This window comes from Hypanus sabinus, chromosome 20 (assembly GCF_030144855.1).
Source record: "Hypanus sabinus isolate sHypSab1 chromosome 20, sHypSab1.hap1, whole genome shotgun sequence".
Classification (NCBI taxonomy): Eukaryota; Metazoa; Chordata; class Chondrichthyes; order Myliobatiformes; family Dasyatidae; genus Hypanus; species Hypanus sabinus.
In genome coordinates, this window is record NC_082725.1 from 51,183,727 (window position 1) to 51,190,652 (window position 6,926).

Here is a 6,926-nt window from a genome sequence, read left to right on the forward strand (position 1 = left end):
AACATAGAAAACTATTTGATGCAGTACTCTTGGAAACTCATTCCCATCTTTACTTTTATTTTTATTTTAATGGCCATGGTATGAACTAAATTAAGGTAACTAGAAAAACCAGGATAATATTCTGAGAATAACTGTTGGAAAAATAGAATGAGCAACTTCATTGCCAAACCATGAAAGGATAATATTTTAATTGGAGTTCAAAGTTGGAGGAGTGGAGCAGAATGGGAGAATAGAAATGTTGCCTTTGCATAGTCTTAAAATTGGTTTTCTCTGGAATCTGTTTTAATGGTTTCTAGTATTTTGCCAAAAGCAGATATTATCTAAACTGGTCTGTATTTCTCTGCTTCTTTTTGTTTTATTGGAAAGTTTTCAGCTAACCATAGATTAGTAATGTTTCTCTTCAAGTTTTTAATTCTCAGTGAACTGTGTATTTTGTTTTTAAGTTATAAATTGCTTTTAAATTGCCAGTATTAATATAGTGACAATATATTAAAATAATCTGAAATCACCAAAGCCTTTTCATTTTGGCTTTGTTCAAATTTGATACTCTAGTTTCTGATGGAATGAATCCCTTTACGAGGTGAAAATTCTTACATACTGCGATCACTTTTTCCCTACAGGATCACTTACCATGAGATGACTAATCAAGTTCAGTTCATTCCATAAGGCATAGTCTAAAGTAACAAGTTTATTAATGGGTTCCACAACACCTTTTCCAGAAAACTGCTGCATTGTGTTCTATACTGTGGAACCGTCCTATAAAATGTTTATTTATGCTGATTGGATTTTGCTGAGTTTACATGAAGATGAAATTCTTCCTGAGTTATTCTCTTTATAACAAGGTAGCCGAATTTTCATCTTAGTGGAACCTTTACCCTGGAATATTGCCCAAAAATATTCCTTTTGTTCCACTGAACTTTCCATTATATTCTCTGTGGATAAGAACTAACTGATTTTCTCTCATTTACAATTCTGAAAAAAAGGTCTCAGACTAAACAAGTTAACTGTCTTTCTTTCCAGCTGTTGCCTAACCTGCTGTTTCCAGCATTTTCTGTTTTTATTTCTGATGTCCAACATTGTGATTTTCATGAATTGATAGCTGTCTGAGCCAAATCTGCATGCAAATGGATATAAGGATACTTAAATGATAGAGTCTTACTGGAAAACTGTGTTGGCGCATGGCCAAATGGTTAAAGCGTTCGTCTAGTTATCTGAAGGTCGCTAGTTAGTTCCTTGTCCTTGAGCAAGGAACTAAACCACACATTGCTCTGTGATGACCCCGGTGCTAAGCTGCTTGGGTCCTAATGCCCTTCCCTTGGACAACATTGGTGGCGTGGAGAGGGGAGACTTGCAGCTTGGGCAACTGCTGGTCTTCCATAAAAATAACCTTGCCCAGGCTTGCACCCTGGAAACTTTCCAAGGTGCAAATCCATGGTCTATTGAGACTAATGGAGGCCTACCTACACTAAATGGAGAATATTTATATCTTTGTTTTATCAGTGAAACAGATGAATTCATCACTTATTTCACTACTGTTTGTAGATCTTTGCTTATTGTAAATTAGCTGCTATTTTACCCCACAAATAAGTGATTTCACTTCAAAAGTATTTTTGATGACTGTCCTGGGGAAGTTTTGAACTATCAAGTATACAAATAAAATTCCTGTCCCAGAAATACAAGATGCAGAAGTATTGTAGGTTAGGCTAATTCCTCTTTTATATGTTTATTTTACCAAAACTGGAGTAAGGTTAGTTATTTTATCTCTGGGAAGTAATTACACAGAGAGAGTCATAGAACAATACAGCAAAGGAACAGGCTCTTCAGCCCATCTAGTCCATGCCAAATTATTAATCTACCAGGTCCCATCAACCAACATCTGCACCATAACCTTCTCATTCATGTACCTGATGCACTATCAATAACTCTCAGAGATGGGAGGCGAACGATAGGCTTTTATTAGCTGCAAGAGACCACGATCAGCAGCAAGACACCACCTCACAACATCCTGGAGACTGAGGGAGGAGCAGTGCCTCCAATCGCCTTTATACAGGGGTCTGGATTTCCGGTAAGATGGCGATTGCTTAGCTGCTCCGAACTTTTGTTCCGTTACTGTCGCTATCTTTGCACTAAATGTCTCCATTTTTTAAACCTTAGTCAGGAACTTTTTCAGTACCTCTTACTTGCCTGTGAACACATCTAACTTACAATGTCTAGCAAGAGCTCTAAATCCGGGAGAAAGGAAGCTCCGGCTCTCTCAGACAAGACCCTGGCTGCGCTCGGTCAGCTCCGAGACGAAATCTTAAAGGAATTCAAAACCGCTTTCAAACAGTTGGAGGACAAACTTGATCAAATCAATGACAAGGTGGGCAAACATGCCCAACACTTATCCCGCATCAATTCGACTTCTGAAGATTTAGAAAGTCGTGTTCGATACTTGGAGACTCTCTGTTCCAGCTTGGAGGAAAAGTGTAACAAACTCCTTTTCAAAACGGTGGATCTCGAAAATCGCAGCAGACGCTGCAATCTTAGAATTCTTGGATTGCCAGAGGCCACCGAACAGGGATCAACAGTGAAGTTCTTCGCCGAGTTTCTCTGTGAGATATTCAGGAAAGATTTGCTCCCGAACCAGCCTGAGCTCGAATGGGCACACCGGGTCCATGTTCCCGCCGGAATTCTGGGCAACCGCCCGCAACCGGTAATCTTGTGCTTCCATCAATACCAGGTAAAACACCGTCTGATCGTAGAGGCACGTCGCAGAGGTTCTTTTATTTTCCAGGATACAACCATTTGCTTTGTGGAAGATTTTGCACCCCAGACCTTAAAGATGCGCGCTGAGTTTAAAGGCGCAATGAAAGTGCTTTTTGATCGTGGTTTTAAACCTTCGCTTCGTTCCCCTGCTGATCTACGAATCAAACTTAACACTGGGAAATACAAATGGTTTAAGTCAGCCAAGGAAGCTGAAGCATTTGTGGCAAGTCTTCCGGCTATCCAGCCATCTTCGGAACCCGATCAGACCTCCTAAAATGGTGGATAAGTACTTCTCCTAGTAAAATTACTTTTTCTGGACTCAGACTTTACTTGAATCATTCAAACATTATTCATCGAAACTCTAAGTGCTGTTGACAATCTCTCCCCGGATTTGGTGTGTGTGAAATCTATCTTTTATTGTTGTACAACTTTATCTACAGAATTCTACAACTGACTTTAACTTGTTTTGGAGGTTTGAAGTCTTCAGTGAAGGCCTTCCTGTTTGTTGGTTCACAGTTTAATTGCCGATCTATTTTTCCTTCTTTTTATATTTATTTATTTTACTATACTTTTTTCTTTTGATCACCCCTTTTTTCTAATTTCTGAATTTTTTTCTCTCTTCTCTGTAAATGGTTGATAAATACTCGTCTTGAATTTATAATTTTCCCCTTCCTCTCCTTTTTTATCCTTTTTTTTTCCTTTCTCTTACTTTATTCTTCTATAATTTTTTCGCTGGCAGGTTAGTTTTGGTCCTCTTCCGATTTTCTCTGTATTAAGTTTTATATTCCTGCAGAAGGTGTTCTAATCTGTAGTTATGTTTTTAGTGCATAAACTAGTTACTATTTATTATAGTATTTATACGGAACTGCTGTTAATGACACAGATCTGGAAGTTGTATTTGGGTTAATTTTTTTGGTAGAGCTAGCTACTTGTTTAGGTAGCCGTCTCGTTTTGGGTTGTGTGGGTGGGGTGGGTGTTCTAGTTCCAACATCACTCACTGTATATATTATATCTCTTTATTGCTCAGGACATGTATATGTGTTGATTTTACGAATCTATGTTTACATCTCTGCTCCCAGACTGCTATTGTACTGCTTGACTTTTTATATGCCTTCTGCCTTTTATGCATTAGTAATTGATAATGGCTAGTGCACTTAAATTCGTGAGCTGGAATGTAAAGAGATTGAATCACCCTGTTAAAAGGAGGAAGGTATTCTCACATATCAAACAACTCAAAGCTGATATTGCTTTCCTTCAAGAAACTCATATTCTGATAACTCACGGCTTTTGTCAAGGTGGGCGGGTCAGCATTTTCATTCATCCTTTACCGCTAAAGCTAGGGGAGTCTCCATTCTTATTAACTCAAATATTCCTTTTGAACTCCATAATAAAATATCTGATATAAATGGCCGTTTTATTATTGTTTCTGGCAAACTATATAACATTAAAGTTGCATTAGCAAACCTGTATGCCCCCAACTTTGATGATATTAATTTTTTTGAACAATTTTTTTCCTCACTACCAGACTTAAACTCATACTCTCTTATACTGGGTGGTGACTTTAATTGTTGGTTAGATCCCAATTTGGATCGATCGTCCTCTGTTACTAGACCACCTACTAAATCTGCCTTACCTATCCAATCGTTTCTCTCTAATTATGGTACTGTAGCGGTGTGCTACAAGCAGCGCTAAAATTACGACACGGAGTCGGTAACTGCAGTCGAAGGAAAAAACTTTATTCGAAAACTTCAGCCTCACTTTTAAGCCTCTGTCAACCGGCCCCCCATGGCGAAGAGGCTCCAAAGCTCTGTGCTCGCAAACCCCCGTAGGCTATCTAATTGTGAGTCGGTTCGCATACGCTAGGAAATGAGCCGCCACATAACCCCCCCCCAGAACCGGCGATACACCCCCCAATGTCCACAGCCTGGGCCAGAACCTGCTTGGGAGGTCGGCCTCTGCGCCGAGGCGCCGGAAACTCGGCCGGTTGCGCCAGGTCCACATGGGCCGGCTTGAGGCGGTCCACCGTGAAAACCTCCTCCTTCCCCCCAACGTCCAGCACGAACGTGGACCCGTTGTTCCGGAGCACCGTAAACGGCCCCTCGTATGGCCGCTGCAGCGGCGGCCGATGCCCGCCCCTTCGTACAAACACAAACTTACAGTTCCGTAGGTCTTTGGGTACGCAGGTCGGGTGCCGCCCATGCTGTGAAGTGGGTATGGGGGCCAGGTTACCGAGCTTCTCGCGAAGTCTGCCCAGGACTGCTGCGGGAGCTTCCTCTTGCCCCCTTGGGGCTGGTAGGAACTCCCCGGGGACGGCCAGGGGCGCGCCGTATACCAACTCGGCCGACGAGGCGTGCAGGTCGTCCTTGGGCGCTGTGCGAATGCCGAGTAGGACCCCGGGAAGCTCGTCCGCCCAGTTGGCTCCTCGCAGGCGGGCCATGAGGGCCGACTTCAGGTGACGGTGGAAACGCTCCACTAGCCCGTTCGACTGTGGGTGGTAGGCAGTGGTGTGGTGCAGCTGAGTCCCCAAAAGGCTGGCCATAGCTGACCACAGGCTGGAGGTGAACTGGGCACCTCTGTCGGAGGTAATGTGGGCTGGTACACCAAAGCGGGATATCCAGGTGGCGAGCAGGGCTCGGGCGCAAGATTCGGAGGTGGTGTTGGTGAGCGGGACCGCCTCTGGCCATCTTGTGAACCGGTCCACGATAGTCAGGAGGTAACGCGCTCCGCGCGACACTGGCAGGGGGCCCACGATATCCACATGAATGTGGTCGAAACGCCGGTGGGCGGGATGGAACTGCTGCGGTGGGGCTTTGGTGTGCTGCTGCACCTTGGCCGTCTGGCAGTGCATGCACGTTCTGGCCCATTCACTGACCTGTTTGCGGAGTCCGTGCCAAACGAACCTGCTGGAAACCATCCGGACAGTTGTCCGGATGGAGGGATGCGCCAAGTTATGAATGGAGTCGAAAACACGTCGCCGCCAGGCTGCGGGGACGACCGGACGGGGCCGGCCGGTGGCGACGTCACAGAGTAGGGTCCTCTCACCTGGGCCCACGGGGAAGTCCTGGAGCTGCAAACCAGAGACTGCAGTCCTGTAACTCGGAATCTCCCCATCTACCTGCTGTGCCTCTGCCAGTGCCTCAAAGTCTACCCCTTGGGAAAGGGCATGAACGGTAGGGCGAGAGAGCGCATCCGCCACGACATTGTCCTTACCCGAGACGTGCCGGACATCCGTTGTGTATTCAGAGATGTAGGACAGGTGGCGTTGCTGGCGGGATGACCAGGGGTCGGATGCTTTCGTAAACGCAAAGGTAAGCGGTTTGTGGTCCGTGAACGCGGTGAAGGGCCGGCCTTCTAGGAAGTACCTGAAATGCCGGATTGCCAGGTAGAGCGCCAACAGTTCCCGGTCAAAAGCACTGTACTTGAGCTCGGGTGGCCGCAGGTGTTTGCTGAAAAACGCCAGGGGTTGCCAGCGACCTGCGATGAGTTGCTCCAGCACCCCACCGACTGCCGTGTTTGATGCGTCCACTGTGAGGGCGGTAGGGGTGTCCATTCTGGGATGTACTAGCATTGCGGCGTCAGCCAAAGCTTCCTTCGTTTGAACGAAAGCGGCGGCGGACTCCTCGTCCCAGGTAATGTTCTTGCTCGGACCCGACATCAGGGCGAACAGGGGGCGCATGATCCGGGCAGCTGAAGGGAGGAAGCGGCGGTAGAAATTGACCATACCTACGAATTTCTGAAGGCCTTTGATCGTGGTGGGTCGGGGGAAGTGGCGGACCGCATCTACCTTAGCGGGCAGAGGGGTCGCCCCGTCTTTAGTAATCCTGTGGCCCAGGAAGTCAATGGTATCAAGTCCGAACTGGCATTTGGCAGGGTTGATTGTAAGACCGTACTCACTCAGTCGGGCGCAGAGTTGACGGAGGTGGGACAGATGCTCCTGACGACTGCCGCTGGCTATGAGGATGTCATCCAAATAGATGAACGCGAAGTCCAGGTCCCGTCCCACCACGTCCATTAACCGCTGGAACGTCTGTGCGGCATTCTTCAGGCCGAACGGCATGCGGAGGAACTCGAAGAGGCCAAACGGGGTGATGAGAGCCGTTTTGGGGACGTCGTCAGGATGCATCGGGATTTGATGGTACCCTCGGACAAGGTCGACCTTGGAGAAGATCCGGGCGCCG